Source organism: Schistocerca cancellata, chromosome 3 (genome assembly GCF_023864275.1).
Source record: "Schistocerca cancellata isolate TAMUIC-IGC-003103 chromosome 3, iqSchCanc2.1, whole genome shotgun sequence".
Classification (NCBI taxonomy): domain Eukaryota; kingdom Metazoa; phylum Arthropoda; class Insecta; order Orthoptera; family Acrididae; genus Schistocerca; species Schistocerca cancellata.
The window spans coordinates 343,925,844-343,951,710 of record NC_064628.1 but is presented as its reverse complement, the minus strand read 5'-3'; positions in this window follow the sequence as shown (position 1 = coordinate 343,951,710).

The window sequence follows — 25,867 nt, the reverse complement described above, 5'->3', positions numbered from 1 at the left end:
TAGTCAGTCGGGAAACCTCAGATCAAGCGAAAAGTTTGCTTTGATAGAGTTTAATTATCCGACGAAATAATGGAGCTCTTGGATCTAATAATTGCAGGTTCGTTTCCAATTCATCGGAAGTTCCTTCTGATTACCAATGAAACGACACCTCCGTGCAAATTTCCAATTAGAGAATACATATATAATGAAAGTACTTACACACCTTTGATGTAAAAGCTCAGTATATATTTTCTTGAGTAGCATACAATATATTTTCAAACTCTTTCTCCCAGTAATCTCGATAGCAAAATTACAATTATTCAGTGCGGCTATTCGCCACGGAGAAAGATCCTAGAAGTCCTCTCAACACACCAGAGAGAATATTACAAAGAGTAATTATGCGCTCATGGAATAGTAATAGTACTGTACTACTTTGCGCATCGATTCTGCGAGTATATAGATGGTCAAGTAGGAAACGTAATTCACTCATAGAACTGTGCAGGGATAATTAGTAGAATATAAAGAGATATTACACTGCCGCCCCAGTCCTTTACAAAAGACATCTTGGGCTAGAACCCCACTGAATGGATCTCACCCCTTTGGAATGCTGTGCGACCGCAACATTTGCTTTGATGTACGGGTTGGAACAACTGGGGACCGTTCAAAACCATTTGACGAAAGTTGAACATTATCCGAAGCAGGAAAGGGGTCTTATGCTTCTTCAGTAACCTTTTTCACGGTAACGGGTCCCTCTGAGCCCCTCAGTTCGATAACAACCTCGCTTGCACCCGGGTAGTGGTCGGCGCCTACAAGTAGGCAACCACTTAAGGCACTGCCGGTGCCAGTTGCCTTCCTGCAGACACCTTGCACTACTACACAGGTTTTCTTTGCATATGCACATTTTTAAAAGTCTCAGTAAATGTTGCGGGAGGGGAGCATTTACCGAGATTATCGCCGGACTGGGGACCTTTCCTTCGCCTGTGTCGACACCTTGATGTTGAAAGGTGGCTACACTGAGCCACAGCGCCAGAGATCGCGCCTGAGAGTATTGTTCCGCCGCCTCCACTGGCAGTGATTATTGAGACGCAGCGGCAAGCAGTTCTCGCCGAGAAGTTGTGGTGGACACTGCTTGTCGTGAAGTCAGAGTGAGATGTGGTAGTGGAGAGTGTTGTTCCATGTTTTATGCAGTTATTTGATGGGAGAGATAGCAGATGTTATTCCAATGGAGATATTGTAATGATCTGAGTGCTTTTCGTCAATATATATGAAGGTAATAAATATTATGTTGTTTTATTATTTGTGTGTCCTGAATAATGTGTCACTACAGGTTCAGTCAACAAAGCATCTGGCTTGTGTTCTTGTATTAGAGTGTAATTTTGGTTTTCTTGCAAAATTATAGTATTTCTAATTTTCTTTTATCACGTCAGTATAATTGGTATTTAAAAATTCTTGTCTTGTTGAAGAAGAACCGTGACAGATGTGCGTTGAGTCATACTACCACATACAGAACAGCTACACTTGTGCTTGGTTGGTTTCGTAGGTTTTATAGTTGCTGGGGACTTAATTAATTAATTGTATTAACTGAAATTTTCATTTCATTCTTTGTTGTTGTTCTATGCAGTCAGATTGCGTACAAAAACTAGTCAGGGCCAGCCGTTTACGAGACTTGCGTAATCGGACTTACAGCTACTAAAAATATTTGCATTTTTTTATTTAAATAAGCTCCCATGCAATGTTCCAAGTCCCAGAGCGACGTCGTCGGGCGTTACATTTCCACCATTACAGAGGAAGGTTGCAGGCACTTTGCAGCCAAATTCCAAACTTAACGCGTCGCAATGTGAGATGACTTTGGGGTTTCGGAAAAGTGAACCTTTCATTCCTTTTCGCATTGTACACAGCAGTTACAATCTTAATGAGTACCTTAACGAAGTAAAGACGACTCATGTATTGGTAGTTCACTGAACTAGACCTGAATAATTTAATGCCTTACCATGAAGGATGCATATAGCAGACGTCAAACTGGCAACATGGATACGCGCATCTGCATTAAGTATGTTACAGTAACACCTTTTATATGTAAGAAAAGACAATGTAGCAGATTTCAGCTTCATAAATCGTATTTTAGTATGCTTTGGTTATCAGAAAACATTGTAACATATCGTTTAAGGTGCATATATGTCCATAAGCAGGTGTCAGAATTGAAGAGCGGCAGGATTAGTGTCTATCGTAACTACGACTTATCGCTCTGCGAATGTGGAGCCGATGGTCAGGGGGCCATATTCAACACGATGCACGACTGTGTGTCCAGCAGACTATCGACTGAGACGACAGACATGTTCGCTCGGCAGCCGTAAGCTCACACTTTCTCGCCCTTTATTCCTCATTGTCATAGTACTATATTCAGAGTCGGAAAGAAACCCTGCCGTCAGGTTAGGGGATGAGCACCAGTCACTGCCGGGTCCAAAGTTCGCTGAAAATGATCGACAAGTTAACCAATAAATCTGTCTATTTATCAGTTACATATGTTAAATACCGTCTTTTGAGGGTGTAATGATCTCTGATTAAGACCAAACACGGTTCGCTTTATTCTAAAATACCGTCAGTTCTCGCTGTAACAATACAGTTTTCCTTACATATTTGGTTTGCTACGACCATGAGCAGTTTTATCGCTTTAACTCTATAAACAGCATTAATTATTATCGTTACACCTAGTTATTTTGTTTTTTACGCCATTCTTCACGTTATTCTACACATATGTGGGAGACTTTAGAACACAACACCTTCTCTAACGCTAGGTGCTTTGACATTGGTGTATTGTGAAGAACCACAGCCTTTCGTCATTTTGTGCACTTTGTATTGTGCGAAACGCTTCCTCTTTTGTGTAGTTCTGATGTTAGCGAGAGTGTCTATTGCTTGTGTGTGTGTGTGCGTGTGTGTGTGTGTGTGTGTGTGTGTGTGTGTGTGTGTGTGTGTGTGTGTGTGTGCGTGGGTGTGGTTGTGGGTGGGTAGGTGGGTGGTGTTAGGGGGGGGGGGGGCTAATGTCCTAACCTCAGTTTCTGTAAATTGGTTTTCTATGGTACAGTTGTGTATGATCTGGGGTGGAGGTATTGCCAATTTTATGTCATATACTATTTTGTTGTGTCAAGGGGGTTGGTCCTTAAGTGCTATACGTTTTATTAGTTTGAATAACAGAATAAGAGCAAAAATGTAGCAGATAAAGAACAACCACCATGCACAACAAAATAGCATCACTTAAACTAGGCCGGCCGCTGTGACCGAGCGGTTCTAGGCGTTCAGTGTGGAACCGCGCGACCGCTACGGTCGCAGGTTCGAATCCTGCCTCTGACATGGATGTGGGTGATGTCCTTAAGTTAGTTAGGTTTAAGTAGTTCTAAGTTCTAGGGGACTGATGACGTCAGATGTTAAGTCCGATAGTGCTCAGAGCCATTTGAACCAAGCTTAAACTAGGCGATATCCCCATCCTAGACTACACACAGCTCTACCATTGTAAAGCAATAATTTACAGGAACAGAAGTTATAACACGTATATACATACATACATACATACACACACACACACACACACACACACACACACACACCATTCGAAAACTATAAACAATCCACACACAGGCCAGTCGAAAAATATAAACACATAAACACACACACAAATACAGACAGAGAGAGAACAATAGCAGACGTTCTTGCTATCACCATAACTAAACAAAAGACAACGAATTCTGCACATAAAAACAAACTGAACCAATTGGCGAAATGGTAGTGGTTCTTCACAACTCACAAACATTTAATATTTAGTGTTAGTGAAAGTCATGTGTGTTAAAATCTACCACATACGTGTAGAAGATCGTGAAGAATGGCGTAAGAAACAAGAAACTGTATTGACGACAATACGAGGGGCGTGCAGTAGTTACGCAACACATTTTTATCTGGAAGCAAGTTGGTTTTATTCCGGACTCAACATACCATATTCATCCTCACTCTTTTGATACAAAAACGCCATCTCAGTGGGAGGGTCTGTACGCCCACGTGGCACCACACTATTGATCGACGTTGGGGCCAACGTCTTTCTGTAGCAATAAACTCTCAACCATCCATGTAATGTTTCCCATGGAGTGCATTCATCTTTCGGCCAAACATATGGAAGCTGAAAGGGGCGATATCTGGGGCTGTAGGTGGATGAGGAAGAACAGTTCAATCAAGTTTTTTTGAGCTTCTCTCAGGTGCGCAGAAGTGTGTGAGCGTGTTACGTTGTCGTGAAGAAGGAGAAGTTAGTTCGCATCTTTGTGGCTAGTAACACGCTGAAGTCGTTTCTTCTGTTTCCCGAGGGTAGCACAGTACACTTCAGAATTGTTCGTTTCACCATGATGGAAGACGTCAAACAGAGTAATCTCTTCAGATCGTCGCCATAACATCACCAGCTGGCTCTGAACATTTCCTTCGGAGAGTTCGTGTGGCGCCACTCCACGGATTGATGTTTTGTCTCTGTTTCGACGCGATGAACCTATTTTTCTTCACCTGTAACGATGTTTGACAAAAATTGTCATGATCAGTCTCGTAATGCGCAAGCAATTCCGCACAGATGATCCTGTTTATGATCTTCTGTTAGGCGGTGAGGAACCCAGCGGTCCCACACCTTTGAATACCCCATCTGGTGGACGTGTTTGTCAGCACTGAACAGCTGAACAGAGACGTCCAGTTGAGCAGTCAGGTGTTTGACTGAGATCCGACGATCACCTCTAATGACAGTGTTCTCACTTTCCAACACTGCAGGAACCATACATAGATGTGTGCGACCGTCCGGCGCGCGGCAGACGGGACAGGTTTGCGCGACATTGTTACGATGACAGTCGCCTCGCCCAACGACTCTCCGCGCTTTTGTTCACTGGCAGGTCTTCGTAGACCTTCTACAAGCACCTACGTATATCTGTGATGCTCTGGTTTCCCGCGAAAAAGAATTCATTGACTGCTTTGTGCCTAGAATCACCTCTGTTACGAACGCCACTCCTAAGGGTACACACAGCGCCACCGCGTAGCGAAACTTCATGAAATTATGCAGATTGAAGCGGGAATATTCCATTATGTCCCACAACAATTTCCGCATTTTTTCATCTAAAACTGGCAGAGAAGAAATTTTAGCATTACTTATTGAACACCACCCCGCTCGTAATGAATACTATTTATAGTAGTAACTTAAAGCAGAACTGTTCATGATCCTAGCAAACCGAAATTGTGAGAAAAGCTGTATTGTTCCAGCGACCACTGAAGTCGCTCTAGAATAAATCGAAACTCCTTTGGTCTTTATTAGACTTCATTACAGTGGCAAAAGATGGCATTTAACCCACATAACGTGTTTTACTGCGACTGCGAAAAAAGAGGTCGAAAAACAAAGAAGACAACATAAATAAAATATACTTTTACAGGTAAAGCAAATGTATAAAACAAAACGCGTAAGTGCTACCGCGCTCATCAACTGTTAATACTGTGGCATCTGTCACTTCAACATAATATCGCAAACATGCATGACGAGCGCGCACGTGCACAAAATCCACGCCTTTCTGACGCGAAAGCGAAAGCTAGTGTGTCTGTGTAGTCTGATAAATGTCACATGTGGCCTTACAGTGCTGCGTATCATTAGTGATGTACGTGAATAAAATGAATGTAAAAATGTAGAGTGATCTTAATAACTATATGAAAATAAATAATAATAAATTTCAGAGTCTAATTAAAACTTGTGGAGGACATATAAATTACAAAGTGGATTATCGTAGCATCTAACTAGAAGCGACTTACTTTGATTTACGTATGCGTTTTTTTATTTAACTCTTAAATTTCACGCACGGGGGCTTTCCGGCAGTCGTTCTTCCCATGAACCATACGCGACTGGAACAGGAAAGGGAGGTAATGACAGTGGCACGTAGGGTGCCCTCCGCCACACACCGTTGGGTGGCTTGCGGAGTATAAATGTAGATGTAGATGTAGATGTAGAACCATTCAGGTATTTAGAGTTAGGAAATGGCCTTTTTTGCGGACTAGAAGGCCGGATTTCCCTCTGGTGTACGTCAGTTTATTTGATATAAGCAATGGCGCCTGGAACATCACTGGTTGTTTGCACAGCGACCATTAGTACAGCTTCCCTTGACTAAGTGCCAGCTCCCGTTGCAGCAGCAACAGAGAAGAGTACAGAATTCATACGACTTACTATACATGCTTCTAATTACAGTCAACTTATTGTGATTTACCTGTACACGTTGTAGTTTCAGTTCTTTACTTTCTTGCGTGTTTATGTATTTAATAAGCACAGTCAAATGTTTTAACAATTGTGTAGTGTGTTGTTCCACTATCTGTATTGTCACAGTCCCTTGTTTTGTTTGACCAGCCAGTGGCGGTTTAAGACAGCCTAGTTATTTTCCAGCTTCCTTTGTAGCACCACTCCAGTAGAAGGAGATGTTCGTTTGTGAAATTTTTTACGAGCATCTAACTAGAAGCGACTTACTTTGATTTACCTATGCGTTTTGTCATTTAATTCTTAAATTTATTGCTAGTTTTTGTATTAACTAGACACAGATACACGTTGTATTGACTGTGTAGTATAGAGTTGTGGCGTCTTTAGTATGGATGGGGACTGTGATTACCGTGTTTGGGTGCAATATGAGTTGGTGACATATCGCTCACAGCTCCAGGTGGTGCTCCAGGGTGCAACCAACTGCAGGTGGTGGCTAATCTTGGTATTAATGATGGGTATCTCTTCGGATCAGAAGAGGTTCTCTCTGGTTTTTGCGGGATGACTGAAGTGGTAAGGACTGTCAGTCTTGCTTGTGAGATGAAGGCAGAGCTCACCACCTTCAGCATCGTCGACAAGACCAGTCGAGGACTTTTGGTACCGAGCCCAGTGGATAATCTGAATCAGAGGCTCAAACGGATCTGCGACCATGTAGGCCGAAGATCTCTTGACTTATGCTATAGCATGATTAGGTATAGGGTTCTGCTTAATAGGCCATCTGTACATTGCAGGACACGGATAGCAGGCGCTGTGTCGAGTGGACTGGGTGGCGCCTTAGGTTAGAGGGTCTCTGCAAAATACACAAACGGCCACTGTCTGAAAGAATGCCAGTCAAACATAGGACGAGACTAGACTTAGCAACAATTGGTATTGCAGTTTCAAGCTTCCGTATCTGTCTTGCAAAAGAACCCCCAGCTCCAAACGCTGATGGAAGCTACTGTGGCTAGAATTTTTCTACATACTGAAGCCAGGCTAAAGCCGGACACAGGTTCAGCCGAAATTTTTACAGAGGGTCTAACGTTTTTTCAGAAAGGATAGGTTAAATACGGTTGGTGTTAGAAGTTGTTTATCTTGTAATGGAAATGAAAGAATTCTTGTTAGTATGGGTAGACGTTTTACATGACTACCGTAATAAGTAATATACCGACGATATGGTTGCTGAAATCTTAAAAGAAAGCATGAGTCTCGTCGAAAATCTGTAATTCACTCATACAATTACAGCTGGCGGTGGCTTCAATCTATACTCAAGGTGTTGGCGAAAATACGTGGTTAAAGTTATTGGTAAGAAAACATCATACGAAACTGTACTAAATGTTTTCTCTGTAAATTATTTTGTCCAATTAGTTTAGAGGTTCATTCGACGTGTAAATGACTGCGGTAACAAACTTGACCTCTTAGTAACAAATAACTCTTAGCAAAGGGGGAACGTCATGACAGGTACAGGGATTAGCCACGACAAGGTCGCTGTCGCGAGACTGAATACCGTAATATCCAAGAAACACACCAAAAATAACCGTAAAATATATCTGTTTGAAAAATCATTTAAAAATTACTTGACTGTTTCCTATGATACTGTCTCCACTCCTTACAACCTATGTATGGGTAGACCAGATGTGCCGTATATTCAAAGGAGTAATATGGACGGCAGCTGAGAGATTTATACCAAATAAATTAGTAAAAGACGGAAAGAATCCCGTATGGTACACAAAACAGATGGGAACATTGTCGCAGAAACAACGAAAAAATCATGGCAAATTTAAAAGAACAGAAAATCTCCATTATTAAACATGTACTACATAAACTGGAAATTTAGCCCGGAGCTGCTTTTAATAGTTTCCACAGCAAAACTCTGTCTCGAAACCTAGCACCCAAAGAAATTCTGATTCCTTCACTGCTCTACTATGGCAGCACCACTAAAGCGGAGCTACTGAACACGAATTTCTTGACCAAAGAAGACTCATTAAATTTTCTGTAATTCGAACCTAAAACAATTACCAACATGAGTTACTTAGAAATAGACACCCTCGGTGTCGCGAAGCAACTTCAGTCACTTAATAAAGGCAAGTCTTCTGGTTCAGACTGGGTATCAATTACATTCGTTTCAGAGTACGCTGATACAGCTGCTCTGTACCTAACAATCATATACATCCGCTCGCTCGACGAAAGACCGGTGCCTAAAGATGGGAAAGTTGCAAAGTTGGCACCGATACATAAGAAAAGAAATAAAAGTTATCTGCTGAATTACAGACCCATATCACATTTGTAGTAGGATTATGGAACATATACTGAGTTCGAACATTACAAATTACCGCCAAGGATTCGATGTAGAAACACATAATGAGCACGAATTTAAAAAATATTGATCTTATGAAACACAACTAGCTCTGTATTTAAACGAAATAATGAGTAGCATCGACAGGGATCTCAAATTAATTCCACATTACTAGAATTCTTAAACGGCTTCAAATGAAGCTCCGTGCCTCTGGAGTACCATCTCAGTTGTGCGACTGGATCCGTGATATACCGTCATAAATGCTACAGTTCGTAGTAACTGACGGAAAGTCATAGAGCAAAACAGAAGCATTATCTGACGTTCCCCCGGGAAGTGATATTGTCGCTCTGCTATTCTTTATATAAACGATTTAGAGGACAATCTGAACAGTCCTTATAGACTGTTTGGAGATAATGCTGTCGTTTACCATTTAGGAAAGTCATCAGAAGACAAATTGCTAAATGATTTCGACGAGATATCTGTATGGTGCGAGTCCACAAGAATAAAAAAAAAGGAATCTGTCAAATTCCGGCTACACCACAAGTCACGCAGATCGAAAGGCTGTCAATGCATAATTAAATACCGACGTATCACAATAAGGCAAAAGTGAAATTAGAACGATCATATAAAAAACGTGGTTAAGGCGAGCCAAAGATTGGGTTCTATTAGCAGAACACTTAAAGATGCAAGAGGCCTACTACAGATGCTGCCTATACTATGATTGCCCGACTCTATGAAGTATTGATGTGTGGTATTGATTCTACATTTGCGTGACAGTCGTGGGATGTCAACCAACACGAGCAGCAGTTCTGTGGAACTATCAGGTGCGATCAAAAAGTTTTCGTTTGAGGGCTTTGCTGCAGCTTAAGTACAACGCAGCACTCCAGTTGCCCATTGTGATGTATTTTTATTCAGCAACCGGTTTCAACTCAACTGCGCGTCATACTCAGGTGTACTAAGTGTTTGTGTCGAAGACAGCACATTCCAACAACAAATTTATTAAGTTGAGAAGATATGAGTCGCCGTCAGATGGAACATAAGCCCCCAAAGTTCCCTTTATTTTACTCTCCTTCTTTATTTCTATTTCCGAGTTTGCTTTCAGCTCTTTTAATACACCCAGTCTATAATCACAGCTCTGCTTTCATTGTTGTAGCTTCTACTATTTCCGTAACATGCTAGTCACTACAGTTTCTTGACTCCTTTGCTGTGGTATCCTATGGCACTGCAGTTCTCCTAACCTTCATTTTGAAAGCGGCTTCAGTTATTCTGTCTAACTTACTAACACTTCTCCTTTTATTTTATTTATTTATTTATTTTTTCTGTAACTCTGTCATCTTCTGTATCGTTGCCAGTAATATATGGCTATATACCCAACTTTGATCCGTTTGCTGACTTTACGTAAGACTGATACGTATTAGAATTTTCCGTCCGATCTATCGAAAAAGTTTTACCTTCTAATTCAATAAACTCGCGTTCCTGTCTTTATATTAATTCTCAGTTACCGCTTAAGCCTTATTATGAGTGATGTGTTGATTTCTTTTAAACGTTTAGCCTAATACACAGTTATGTCTTTTCAAGTTCGTCGCATTGAATACCTTTTTTCTATTCCCCAGTTTGCAGTACGAATTCACCAGTGTATTCGGTCAGCTACTTGAACAACACAAAGTACTTAGCAAATTCGTTGTTGCTGTTGATAACTTTTCATGAGTTGATCTTTGACAGGATTTGGTTTCTGATAGTATCCAGGTTTTGATTTGGCCAACATATTTTTCAAAAGGTTTCTTTCAATTTCGTCTATTCTAGTCTCGAACAATTATCTTACATCTTCCTACTGTCAGTCAATACTTCATGAGTTGATGGCTAAGCCCTCGCATTCATTCAAGATATACTCGAAAAATTGTGTATATTTTCCCTCGGTATTTTCGTTCGGTAACAGCACGCTTCGTCCAATGCTAATTTGTCACAATCTCGTCCAGATCCCTTAAAGTTTGGAACTATGTAGTACATAAACCATTTGGATTGGTATGCTGGCTGGTGTCATTCATCTTCGGTACTACACTTACTTTACGCGAAGTATCATGAAAATCGCAATACTCCTCTTCATTTTTGATAATTATTAGTCACAAGTGCAAGTTACTCAGGTGAATTGACGGAGTTAATTTTTACGAAGGTTGGTGTGTTATGAATGCCTTCCAGACAGCTGTCGTAGAACTACCTAACCAGTAAAAATGAACTTGAAATTTAGATTTTTCACTTCATTAACAGTGTCCCATGAATTCCGAATGTGGTGCACACATTTGCCCACATGTGGTGCCAACATCTTCTTTAGGTATTTTGCAGTAGGATAGGTGTCAACGCCGATATTACTAACAATAGGTCGAAGACGAACCCCAATGTTGTGAATTTTGGAGAGTCCATACAGTCTAGGTGGTACCAGCGCTTTGGAACGCAGCTGTTTGACGACTTGTTCAGGCTGGGCTGTCTCCTTCAGCAGGGCCCTGGTCTTTCTGTCCACTTTGTCCTAGGGGTCACTTCCTACTGCAAAATACCTAAAGAAGATGCTGGCACCACATGTGGGCAAATGTGTGCACCACATTCGGAATTCAGAGGACTTCTTATAACGCCCGAGGCAACTGTATATTGTGGACTCTGACATAATGATCAGTTTCGATGTGGTGTCTCTCTTCACACGGGTACCACTGAATGACTCACTCGATCTTATTGGAGATAGGTTCGATGGAGCTCGCCTCGACTTATTAAGGCATGTACTAACCTCGACATACTTCCTATATGGGGGGTCAATTTTATGAGCAAATGGAAGGGGTGACAATGGGCAGCCCTCTATCACCAGTGGTTGGCAACCTACTCATGGAAAGATTTGAAGATGAGGCACTTACATCAGCCACATATCAACACAAGTGCTCATTTGGCCGCATGGCAGGGAGAAGCTAGATGATTTTATGGAACATATGAATTCACGCCACCCTAATATAACATTCACAATGGAACTGGAGTAGGTTGGACAACTCCCATTCCTGGATGTATTAGTCAAGAGGAAGGCTGATGGCACATTTGTGTACAGTGTGTACCGTAAACCGACACACACTGACTTATACCTGCAAGCCAAAAGCTGCCACCACCTGGTACAGAAGAATGGAGGGCTCAAAACTCTAGTCCACAGAGCATGTACTCTGTCATACCCTGACAGTTTGGCGATGGAAATATAGCACTTATAGTCGGTGTTCAGCAAGAATTGATTCTCACCTAGAGACATCCAGAAGGTACTTTCACCTACCAGTCAACCACAGGATCCAGTAGAAGAAACATAAGAGGTGAAGAGGGTGGCATACTTCCCAAATGCTGGACCGATCTCTGCTACGATCAGTGAATTTTCATGAAACATGACATCAACAGCGTATTTTGTCCACCCACTAAGATTGGGACAATGCTGGGGAATGTAAAGGATGACCTGGGGTAACAGAAGCCAGACATTTACAACAAACCATGCGAGTGTGGGATGTCAGACATCGGCCAGACCACCAGGACTGTAGACATCAGGTATAAAGAACACACCAGACTCAGACAGGCAACCAAATCTGTCGTAGCAGAACACTGTCTAGAGGTCAGTCACTTAATGGACTACAATGACACCAAGATTGTCGCACAGACCTGTAGATATGGGGACAGTGTCATAAAAGAGTCCATCGAGATCAAGATCACGGAAAATCTCATCAACCGTGACACTGGATATCAGCTCAGCAAGGCCTGAGATCCGGCTCTTGAACTTCTGAAAACTCAACGCAAAACACATCGAGATTTCACAAGAAACAGGAGTGGGGACCGAGAGAACAGCCACGAGACAGAGCACCAGACACTACAGATTTATCCTGATACTCCCGAGATGGCGACGACGACCCTAGAGGACGTCCAAGTTGGGCGCGGACGTCAGTCGGAACACCAGCGATCAGAGGGAACCACTGGAACTGCGCCTGGCGGGCACGGACCGTAGACGGAACACTCGACGTGGCACGGAACGATTACAGAGCGCCCAACAAGAGAAAGAAGTGGAAACCGAGGAAACAGCCAGGACATAGAGCACCAGACACTACAGATGACGACCGTGACCCCAGAGAGCGGCCGAGCCGGGTGCGGACGGCAGTGGGAACACCAGCAACCAGAGAGGATTATGGGAGAGGCGTCTGGCGGCCGTGAACCGCAGAGGGAACACCTGATGGGGCGTGGACCGACTAGGGAGCGCCCAGCACCTCATAGGCATAAATATTGGACTCGATCTGTCCGAGTACCATCCTCGGATAGCACCTGAAGGGCCGGCCGGAGTGGCCGAGCGGTTAAAGGCGCTACAGTCAGGAACTGCACGTCCGCTACGGTCGCAGGTTCGAATTCTGCCTCGGGCATGGATGTGTGTGTTGTCCTTAGGTTAGTTAGGTTTAAGTAGTTCTAAGTTCTATGGGACTTATGACCACAGCAGTTGAGTCCCATAGTGCTCAGAGCCATTTGAACCATTTGAGCCAGAACCTGAAGAAGATAGCGAGTTATGCAGTCGAAATATCGTGCGAGAACAACGCGAACATTCGGCAGAAATCTCGGTTTTTTTTTCAAAATGATGCGTCATTGTTTTACGTCATAAGCAGAACAAAGGAGCCACTACATTGTAAGGTGTTATGCGTCGTATTTGGTGGGTCTATCGCAGAGTATGTAGTATGAATGTAAGCTGTTTCAAAAGATCAGCAAATTCAGGATCTCTTGAAAAGTTTCCTTTCAGCTACGATTAGTTGTAATAAAATGACAGTAAACTACATATCTGAAGATGAAGACTTCATATAGTTGATGTTTATAATGTCATAAGATTTATGTTATGGAAGTACACCGGTTCAACACAATGATGATCTGTCAATAGCGCATGGTTTTGGTATAATTTGCATATTAAATACCAAATAATGACGATTTTAGACACTGTCTTTAGACAGTGTATGCCATATAAAGAGGTTCAGCACTGATGTCGAAGAGGTATCGTAGTTGATAACGTTGTGAGCTGTGAAGGAAAAGGTAGAAGATTCTCAGGTTGAGCCCCTTCCAAAAGTATTTTCACCTTTCTCTTCTAAAACATTCTGCATCTTTCTAATCAATATACTAGAACTATTATCTGCAATAATCGACGTTATTTATTATGAGTGATGTACTTGCTGCAATTCTGGCTGCAAAGGCCAACTATTGGAATGAATTCCCAGTGGAAAGAAATCTTAAAGTTACTATCAGTCTATGTCTGAAAGTAAACACAGGTTACATGCTGGAAGTTTTTGCTGTTATGAAACAACCTTCTCTGGGTTGGCACATCGACAGCCGTTTTCCTCGTTCTATTTGCGAGTGGAACAGGAAAGGAAATGACTAGAAGTGGTAGAGGATATCCTCTGTCATGCACTATACGTTGCCTTGCAGAGAGTGTATGTAGATGTGTAACATCAGGAGTGTGGATATTATGCAAACTCACATTACTTATTTTTTTTCCTTTATTGTAGTTTCATGCCCATGCCCCATATGGCTGGCAGCGGCACAGTCCGCCGCTCTTCTGCCAAGTGGCTTTACAAGCTTGTGTAAAGGGGAATCTCATACATAAAAGGGCAAAAGAAGTGGGATATAAAAACACAGAAACGGAGGTAATGGAAGTTAAAATATACGCTAACATGTGGACATGCACTGGGGGACAGTTAAAAAGTCGATGTATAGTTAAAAGAACACTGTTGGCTATTCATGGCGCACTTAAAATACACTGGAGTCAAACACAAGTTAAAAGTCGGCCACAGTATAAAAAAACACACAGAGCGAGACACTTAAGAAACCACTGGAAACGCAGAGCGCTCGTGAAGCATAAAAACCGCTGGTAAGGACCTGCTGAGGGACTGGAGACCGGAGAGGAGGGAAAAAGAGGGGAGGAAGGTGCGGTGGGAGGGGCTTGGAGGGGGGGGGGGGCGGAAGGCAGAGGAAAAAGGGGGGTAGGGGGCGAACCAAGAGGCAAGAGACAGGTGGGGTAGGAGATGAAGAAGGAAGACAAGGCAGGAGGGAGCACAGAGAGACAGGAGGGGGTCATGAGATCATGAGAAAGGGAGGGGGTGTAGGAGGGAGGAAAACTGCTCAGGTAAAGGGGAGAGGAGAGGGAGCCCTGAAGAATAGGGGGGAGGACTGATGTTAGACACTATATCTTAACTTTAACCAATTTAGAAAGGAAAATTCAACTGGATTAACAAAGAACTTCTACTAGTACATATCTCAGATAACTGTACAGCATTATGTAATATTTCTCTACCAGCAATTCGCTGTTCAAGCGATCGACTAGTCCAGAATCTTCTTCGCGATCTTCTCTGCTCTTCTTCGATAATCGCCAACAGTAACAGATCCATTTTATGGGCGCCCATTTTCGTAAAGGAACTGTGTGGTCCACGAGCCTAATAATGCACACAACGGCCGCTGGAGAGCGCTGAGAGCGCAAATCAAGTTATTCAGTTTGTCCCGTGTGCCGACAGCACTGTTTCCTGTGAGGTCAGATGTCCCGTCCTCATCCGTCTATGTTAGTTGCCTTGTCCCATGCGATAACGGTTTAACGGAGTGCCGAAACCGACCAAACTAATAAAGAGAGGGGGTCCTTAATGAATATTTATTTCTGAACATAGTTAGTAGCAAAGAGGTAATAAATTTAAACGTCATACATGATGCAACAGTGTTTCACGCATCTCTATGACATCATATGTCCTGGACTATATGTTGTAGAATTATACAATTGTGTTGGTACAGTCCGTGGTATATGTGAATATTGTCTGCAAATGTGTTGTGAATACAATTAGCAGTAAAGAAGTAATAAATCAAAACGACATGCTTCATGTGACAGTTTTACTGCACGGAAAGTGAAAATGTAGCAAGCAATAGACTCTTTTCATTTTAGTATTTTGTGAAATCCTCATCGAGTAAAAGTTCCATAAGGATTTGAAATTATGTGTAAATTTCGTTGCAAATCAGAGGTCTCGTTCTCAAACATTGCATGAATAATGTCAGAGTACTCACGCATTGTGGGAAGCATGACTTTTTCACCCCCACTCAAACCCCACCCAGGAATTTGTTCCAGACTGTAAGTGATACATGTACCAAGACTAGTTGGAATCGGTCTAGTGGTTATATTCAGTTTTACAATATGTAAGGTTATCAACAATTTCTGACTTAAAAAGGTAAACAGTATGTAAGAAATAAATGTAATCATTGATGCTCCGTAGGCTGATAAACATTTGTTCAAACTTTTTAATGAAAATTCAACAGAAGCTATGAAAACTGTGACCTGAAAGACTCTATCCACAACTCTATAACCTGCAGAAAACTTGTAAAAAAATTTTATTAGTATTCCAAACTTCCACTAGTACGTTTGCTTTTCCTAGGAAAAGCTTCAAGATTGTTTCTTAATGTGATTAGATTGCTTTTAGCAATTTGAAGAAACTGAGAGGCATTTTCTATATCACCATTAGTGGACTGCAGTTGTTTGGAAACTAAATTAATGTTTTCTAGTATTTTACTCTGAAATATGAGAAGCATCACAAAATCAGAAATTCCCATTTTTTTTATCAAATTAGAAGCTTCTTTCCTCTCTGCTTTCTTCTTCCTGTTTAAAACGAAACTAGATATGCACCACAAAATTTGTATGAAATTCTGTTTGACTGATGATACTGAATCAAATTTAGAAGACTGTCCAGTTCACAGTTTGTTCAGAGTCGTTGTAGCAAATCTAGCAGACTCAACAGTTTCATTTGTTTGGCTCAAATGGCTCTGAGCACTATGGGACTTAACTGCTGTAGTCATTAGTCCCCTAGAACGTAGAACTACTTAAACCTAACTAACCTAAGGACACCACACACATCCATGCCTGAGGCAGGATTCGAACCTGTGACCGTAGCAGTCACGCGGCTCCAGACTGTAGCGCCTAGAACCGCACGGCCACTCCGGCTGGCAGTTTCATTTGTTTCTTCCCATCGAACAATACACAACTGTATTGTATTTTCTTACAAAGCAATTGCTGTACATTTATCTTTATGCTCGAATCATTTTGCACCAAATTTAAATTATGTTTTGAGCAATGTATAAACTCATAATTTGGAACCTGTGCTTTAATTCTTGTCTACAAACCTGAATTTTCGCCACTCATAGATTTAACTCCATGGTATCCTTGGCCTCTGGACTTATCCAGTTGTTATTTCAGCTTTACTAAATATTATTTTTTTTAAAAAACTCTCAGCTTAATGTCCCCTTACATGACGGAATCCTAAAAAAGGATTCCTTGCTTAAAACACATTTCCATTGGTTTTCTTAAATCTAAGTACAAATACCAGTATGTTGGTCCTTTCTTTATACGCTGGGGGTTGTGTCTACAATAAGTTAAAAAAAACGGCTCCTGTTTAACTTCACCAACGATCCACTATAAAGCACAATCGTTTAATAGCTGTGTCATTTGTTTCGTCCATCCTCAGTAGCTGAGTGGCCAGTGCGACAGAATGTCAGTCCTAAGGGCCCGGGTTCGAATCCCAGCTGGGTCGGAGATTTTCTTCTCTCAGGGACTGGGTGTTGTGTTGTCCCAATCACCAGCATTTCATACCCATCGACGCGTGAGTCGCCGAAGTGGTGTCAAATCGAAAGACTTACACCCGGCAACCGGTCTACCCATAGTCACACGACATTTATTTACATTTGGTTTTGAATTTGTGAGCTCAAGTTTTTTTGTTCAGGTTTTTTCATCTGAAAGTTGTGCCCTCAAAAAGAGGATTATATCTGGAGAGAGGGAACATTATAATTATGAAATCGGCACTCTATTTCCCTATTTCACATTCACCATATCTGTGGAAAGTAATTCGACATAGAACTAATGTTCGTGTTATATCAAGTATCCCATAAATCATAGCTTGCGTTCGGTCATGCCTTCATCGAAAAGTACACCAATGGTAATACCATGTTTACACATCCTGTAAGTATATATATAATGGCCTGGTGCTTCATGTCAGAAGATTCAAGTGGCATCCTGGAGACACATCCGCTGCTGGCTCAGAAGTCCGATGGGAGAGCCTGTAACACCAGAGCTCCATAGCTCTACTGACATAATTTTTTTTCTTTTTTGTCTGTTCTACTTTCTATCATTGCAAATATTGTTTGATTCTATTGATAGCACAAGAGTGTTCGCTTTTTCCTCTGTAAAAATTTTGATCCCATGGTTTCATTCTATTCAGTGTAGTGTAACTGTCATTTAGATTCTTTGTCTCATTTGGAGGGAACCCAACATAATGTATATAATTGTAATTTTGTTTAAACAATTTCTTTAGAAATACCAATATGTGCAAATGACATATTTTGTTTAAAGTAACTACTTGCTGTTATGTAAAGACTGATCCTCACTAAGAGCTTTTAGTTATTTTGTATGTAAAAGGTGTTGTGGTTCCCCTCGGGAACGGAAGCATGCAGCGCGGGCAAAATGTGGTTGGCATGGATAGAAAGGCGGAACCAAGAGTCAGTCGGCGATGAGCTACTGAGCCACCAACAGCTCTCGAAAAGGTTGTGAAAAGTGCTGGTGCCGAAAGGGGCTTTTTGTGCCGTTTTCCAATGTGGCAAAGCCTCAGATGAATGCAATAACTAGGTGGAATTGTGTTGGAATTGATATCTATCATCGCCACCAAGAAATGACAGAGTCCAGCAATCCTACATGCAAACCACCTACCAAGATGCACTCGCAACCACATTGCGCAATTACTGTAACGGAACAGAAGAACTGTAGTAATGTACAGTGAAGGATCAGGTCACAGGATTTTATAGTGTACTCAAATATAAGGTAAATCTTGACTGAACTCTTGTACCTACCCTGATTTATCCTCAGTCACATATCCACTTAGGGTCTTCCCACGCTAAAGTGCTTACCGAGTGTCCTTTATTGAAAGCATATTAAAATTACATGTTATGATAATTAATATTGATTGTTGAAAAGATCTTACAAATATCTCAATTTTGTGGAATGAGAGTTTCACTCTGCAGCGGAGTATGTTCTGATATGAAACTTCCTGGCAGATTAAAACTGTGTGCCGGACCGAGACTCGAACTCGGGACCTTTGCCTTTCGTGGGCAAGTGCTCTACCATCTGAGCTACCCAAGCACGACTCACGCCCCGTCCTCACAGCTATACTTCTGCCAGTACCTCGTCTCCTACTTTTCAAACTTTACATAAGCTCTTCTGCCAGGAAGTTTCATATCAGCACAAACTCCGCTGCAGGGTGAAAATCTCATTCTGGATACATCCCCCAGGCTGTAGCTAAGCCATGTCTCCGCAATATCCTTTCTTTCAGGAGTGCTAGTTCTGCAGGTAAGCAGGAGAGCTTCTGTAAAGTTTGGAAAGTAGGAGAGGAGGTACTGGCAGAAGTAAAGCTGTGAGGATGGGGCGTGGGTCATGCTTGGGTAGCTCAGATGGTAGAGCACTTGCCCGCGAAAGGCAAATTTCCCGAGTTCGAGTATCGGTCCGGCACACAGTTTTAATCTGCCTGAAAGTTTCATCTCAGTTTTGTGGTTCGCTGCAGTAAGAGTTCAGAACTGCAACTGTTGAGAGTTATATTTTCATGCTTTCACTAATGTAATAAAGTGCGTTTATTTTGCTCTCCTATAGTGGTCAAGATTAAGCCACCCCCCCCCCCTTTTGAAAGTAGTCCAAATGCTCAAAGTTACTTAATTATAGAAAGTTTCAATTACTCTTGCTATTCCTGTGAAGTTCTGATGAAAACAGTAACTTCTTTACTCAAAAGACAGTGAGAAGTAATTTGTTACTGAACTCCATTTAATTTTCATACTAAGTAGAAAGGTGTTTACTAGTGAGAGACTTAATCTATGCACAATAACTAATTTTGCTGTGAACAATATCCATATTTCATGTCAGATAGGAATATGCTTGAAACGTAATATTGAACCTATGTCCAATTTACGATTCTACAGTGAATATTAATAGTAATGTTATTGAGACCATTCAGTTTGTCTAAGTTCTCAAGGCAATAGTGTGTTTCGTTATCAGTTATATTTATGCAAAAAGTTTGTTCTGCTCTGTCAGCTCCAACCTTAACGTGAACATATGCAGGTGCTAGAGTTCATTGCACTCTCGTGTGACGAAGTATAGTCTGTGGTTGCCCATTGAAGTTGCTTATTTTCAGTTTCTTGAACAAGAATGTTATTCATTCTTATGCCTAATTAGGCTAGCGACCGTTTTTATTATTATTTGTACAGTGTGGATAGGTAATTTATTTTTTGTTACTGTCTAAATATTTACATAATTCTGACTTTCACATCCGATAGACACCTCCGTTAGGTATATCACGGTCAACACAACTAAATTCCTTTCAGAGGGTAACACTGCTCTTCTTTATACTGCGATTGCTTTAACAGAAATAATTTCATTTATACGAACTGCCTCCAGCTTTGAGGTTATGGTATAACAGTAGCGGGTGGTAATGTTATAAGCCGAGTTGGCGCCCATAAGCGAGGCAAATATGAGTAGCTCCAGCAGGACAATTAGTTATAATCTCACGTTTGCGCGATCGTTTTGCTCCATAAGCACCTCAAGTGAAAGGCTTTGAGCTTACGTTCCTGTTTGGCATACGGGAGAGTACTCAGCACACATGCTTGATACACAAGTATTTTTGTCAGCAATGTAAGATGTTTTTTGTCCCATGCTCGTGTGCGGAACTTTCCGAAAGTGCTGGCAGCCTTTCCTATTCGTGCTTTTATCTCGTCATACTTGGTCATGCATCTTGCTTCCATCTACAGTCCGTTTCCTCCATGTGCTGCAATCGTCAGCGAGTTGCTCCCAATTGTCACTGTCAATATTAAATGCGCACATATCACGCTTGAAGCAATCCCTAAACCGTTTGTGAAGGTCTTCCACGAAGTCTGTTCGCTCCTGCTGTTTCACTGAGTAATGTACGCCGGTACAGACGGGAGTGGTCCATACGATGCAGATGTCCTAACCACCGCAGGCGACGTTGCTTCAGAGTGGCAGTGCTACTCTTTTGTTTTCCAGTTTTCAGAACCATATCATTTGCCACGCGATCCTTCCGTGATAGTCCCAAGATGCTCCGTAAGCACCGCAGGTGAAAGGCTCTGAGCTTACGTTCCTGTTTGGCATACGACTTCCAAGTCTCAGCGCCATACAGGCGAGCATTCAGCACACATGATTGATACTCAAGTATTTTTGTCGACATTCTAAGATGTTTGTTGGCCCATGCTCGTGTGCGGAACTTCCCGAAAGTGCTGGCAACCTTTCCTATTCGTGCATTTATCTCGTCATCCAGGGAGAGATCTTCTGTCTTTATTGAACCAAGATAGCAGAATTTATCGACTACCTTCAGCAAGGAGCCGTCCAGTTTGATAACAGGCGGATCTGTGTATCCTTGTGCCATGACAACCATCTTCTTTACTTTTATAGACATGGAGAAGAGCTTACATGCATTAGAGAATTTATCCACAAGCTCTTGCAGATCGTCTTGAATATGCGCTACAAATGCAGCATCGTCAGAAAATAAAAGGCTAATTACTAATAAGTATTCTCGGAAGCGCTTGGATCTCAGTAAAGAAATATTGTAGAGCTTCCCACCAGCACTGTTACACAGATGAATAGAAATTTTTGGTAAGGTCTTATGGGACCAAACTGCTGAGGTCATCCCGTCCCTAAGCTTAGGCACTACTTAATCTAACTTAATCTAACTTACACTGAGGACAACACACACACCCATGCCTGAGGGAGGGCTCGAACCTCCGACGGAGGGAGCCGTGCGGACCGTGACAAGGACCCCCATAGACCGCGCGGCTACCCCGCACGGCCACAGATGAATGCCCAGGTTAGTTTCGCCAAAAGCAACTTTGAGGAGTGCTGAGAAAAAAAATATTGAACAGAGTGGGAGCCTATACGCAGCCTTGACGAGCCCCTCATTTCATAGCAAACGGGTCAGTTGAGATTCCGTCGAAGACCACAGCACCTTCTATATCTTCGTGAGAAGCCGTGCTCATCTTTAAGAACTTTGGAGGACACCCTATCTTCAAAAGTACTGTATACAGTCCTTCTCTGCTGACTGTCGAAGGCGTTGTTTAGGTCGATAAAGGCAATGAACAGAGGGGTTTTCTGCTCGAGGCAGGCCGGCCGGTGTAGCCTTGCGATTCTAAGCGCGTCAGTTTGGAACCGCGTGACCGCTACGGTCGCAGGTTCGAATCCTGCCTCGGGCATGAATGTGTGTGATGTCCTTAGGTTAGTTAGGTTTAAGTAGTTCTAAGTTCTAGGGGACTGATGACCTCAGTAGTTAAGTCCCATAGTGCTCAGAGCCATTTGAACCATTTTTTTTGCTCGAGGCACTTTTCCTGAATTTTGCCGGAGTGTGAAGATCATATCAACTGCAGATCGTTGGGGACGAAGTCCACATTGTTCCTCAGGGTATATGCGCTCGGCAAGCTTCTGAAGTCTACCCAACAGCACACTGGCAAATGTTTTTCCAAGTATCCTCAGAAGTGAGATTCCGCAGTGACAGTTGCAATCGCCGCGATCACCTTTACCTTTACATAAAGTAACAATCGCGCATGTCTTGCGGCACAGTACCCTTAGCCCAACATTTCACTAAGAGGTTGAAAAGCAGCGGAAAATCTGGCTTAAGTTTTACAATTTCTGTGGAGATGTTGTCTTTGCCAGGGCACTTCCCACATTTAAGCTGCGCAATTGCTCTTTGAAGCTCCTCCATAGTAAGCGTGACTTGCAAGTCATGGTACGGTGTCATTTGAGGAATTTCATCCATTGCATTTGGGATAATGTTGGGATGTGAGTAGAGGCTGGAGTAATGTTCTACCCAATGGTGCAATTGACAGAGTTCAATCTGTGATGACTTCTCCATCTATTTCCTTCAGTGGTAGGCTCTTCTTTGGAATGGGTCCAATGGTCCGTTTGATGCCCGAGTACACACCACCAATGTCGCCAGCATTGAAACACTCCTGTATGCCAGTGCAAAGTTGCTCCGAATAGGAAGTGATGCAGTTGTTGACATTACGTTGAACAGCTGCCTTTGCTTTGCTTAGCTTCCTGCGTGCACAATTGCATGGGTTTTTATGGCAAATGACAGTGGCCTGACGCTTAACCGCAAGGAGAGGTTTCAGGACATCTACGTTCTCGATGAACCAATCCTGGGATTTTGTCTTCCAGATTACCGAACACATTTCCAGCCGCAACGGTAAGAAGCTATTTTATCTTTTGACAGTCTTCAGAAACATGAGCGGCTGGGTGCCAGGGATCCACGTCTTTTCGTACCTCGTCATTAAATACTTCTACTGCACCAGCGTTTCTTGTTTGGCAAACATTAATTTTTGTTTTGCAAGGTGTTCTGGTAGAGTGAAATTTTTTAGTCGCGAAGAGCACTTTTGTCGCTACTAGTACATGAACCGAGTCGCAGTCTGCACTAAGAAAAGAACGTGTATAACGAAAGTGACGCAGATCTTTCCTTTAGTTGGAATAAGGTCTAGTGCATCCAGGAAACCTTGTGGTTCAGTTTGCCTTTAAAGTATGTATTGGTGATACATAACAGATACTTTGCACAGAATTCAAGAAACCGTAGACCAATTTCATTCATCTTGCTCACTCCGTGTTTGCCTAGGCACTCAGGCCAAGTGGCAAAATCACTACCAATACGAGCGTTGAAATCACCAAGGATGCATAGACGGTCCCCGGAGTGGACACCTTGTACCACAACGGTAAGTTGTTCATAAAACTGATCCTTGGCATCTGCAGCTGAGGTAAGTGTTGGTGCCTATACAGATATCAGTCTCAGTGATCCAGTATTTGTAGTGAAACGCAGAGTCATAGCGCGTTCTGAAATCCCAATCGGGTTTTCGGTACTACACATGCAAGTCATTGCGGGCAGCAAAACCGATTCCGTGCTGTGTGGAGCTAGCAACATCTTTGCCCTTCCAGGAGAAAGTACATTTTTTCCCTATTGAGCCTTCTTCTGGTAGCCTGGTTTCCTGCAGTGCTATTATAGCGATATTGAGTCTGCCTAGCTCTAAGTCGATAGCAGCCGTTTTGCATAGCTCTTGCGAGCTTCCACAGGTTCTGGGAAGCCTTGCAACATAGTGTGGATGTTCCATGTATTGATGAGTAATGAAATATCTTTACTTTTTATTTTATTTTTATTTTGTATTTTTGTAGTTGCGGGTGTCGATATTATGGTGACGCCTACTGGCAAGCTAGGGTTCCACACACCCAATGGAACAATTGGCACCAGAACGGGCCAGTACCTAACTGACTGGGGGGCTGCTCAGCTCTAAGCGGGCGGTGACTGGCCAGTGGACCTACGATGAGCCCTCCCACTGTCAGTAGCGACCCCTGGCGCCCGCTCCTACGCCCTTTAGAGCGAACTTATGACCGGTAACTGCCGCTATGCATGTTGTTTTCACATGGACTGCATGTCCTCTCCGTGGATGCTACTGTGACTGGGACGCAGATTTTAGGTGACGGCGAGTTCGCCCACTGCTCGTGCCACCCTCTTGGCCTAGCTGACTCGTTCCACAGGAGCAAAAATACACGACTTGCGGATTCAACTTGGCTGCTGGCAATTGCCGCTCATTTCCGGTTGGACCGTCCTAACGGAAGTGCCGATTCCGGGTTTCAGTTTGGAGTTGTCCCTCTCCTATACGGATGGCATGCCAGTGCTAATGAAGTCCGTATCTCCGAAGACAAGAATGGGAAACAGGATGGGATAAGAGGAAAGAAAGGGCGTTGTGAGATACACTTTTCTGGCTGCGCTGCAGAGTTCCATCTGGCTTGGGAGGCCCTTACGCTACTGCCGGCATGGCCCTCTGCTTCCCTGGAGCACGTAAACCCTCTCACCCGCAAGGACGGTGCTACTCTAAGGCTGTCTCACCTGAGAGGGGCAGTAAGTAACACACCCATATAATGTGTAGTGCATGTTTCGTGTTATTTTATTTTCTTGCTTAGATTTTGCCAATCTTTAATTTTTCCATCACGCCATTCATTTTGTCGATCTCTGAAGAACCATTACACGGCACAATATAAAGCATTTAAAGTAGGGGTGCATCATAGACAAAATCATTTAATTTTCTGGCCTGTTTTAGTGTATATTACAACATTAATCGCATAAACGATATTTTGATCTTACTGTCCCTGGGGGTCCTGAGGCTTGCATGGCCTGCTATTTCTAATTTTTAGTTTAGTCTTCTCATTCAGTTTCTCTTTGAACATTCCTCGACCAATGCTAAGTTTGCTGATTAGCTTGAAGTTAAGAAGAACAATCTGTTGGTGATGGATCACTAGAATAAACACCCAATACATTTTCACAGCTGGTATTGTGTCCACTACACACTCATAGACTGTTAGAATCTTCCCGTGCTTTTTTTTCAACTGGACTGACTTTCACAAAAGAACGACAAAAGCAGCATTAAAGAAATTAGATGCTCGTATTTCAAAAATACAAGATAAAAACGAACACCAGTTTCGACGGCTGAGATCGAAAGTTTTGCGTTTTATCGAAAGTCGAGGTGACGTATAACGCGTTAGTAAATAGTCGCAGACGACGACAGTATCCACTTTAGTGTCGGTAGAGACTACTGTGAAGACTGAAAATCAACAGTTGCCGATAATACGACAGAAAGGGTACGCGAAATAAAGTGTGGCGTAAGACGGAAAGGCGGAAAGGCACACGTGGATGCCAGTCCGAAACCGCAAACCGCAAACGGGAAATTAGTCCAGACCAGCGTATGCCAGAACATCACGGTAAGCGTAGGGAATAGTGTGGATTGCGACCACTTGTTCAATAAATAATAACAGGTCAATCGGGAATACAAGAGTGTAGATTGCAGCAAGGCTCAGTACGTCAGTCACAAAGCGTGACATACGTTGATCAGACCATAGAGACGCGTCACGCAACGCCACTCCTGAAGGACGAATACCGACGGGTACGTCATCTAACGAGCCAGAGTTGCTTACACGTCAGGATGCAGAGCCGGTAGCGGGCGTTATGTACGCATATATCGCATTGAGACCTGCAAGTGATTCTACGGCACAAATGTCACATAATGAACCAAGTCACACACGCTTGCGTAGATTTGACGCAAACCAAGGACAGTACTCCAGTTTTCAAAACCCAGAAGGTACATCACACACTTCCTTACAGAGCGGAAATACCAGCACTATAAGGAAGATGCAAATATTCTATCCCCGCACATTTATTGACCAATTTAAAGTAGGAATACAG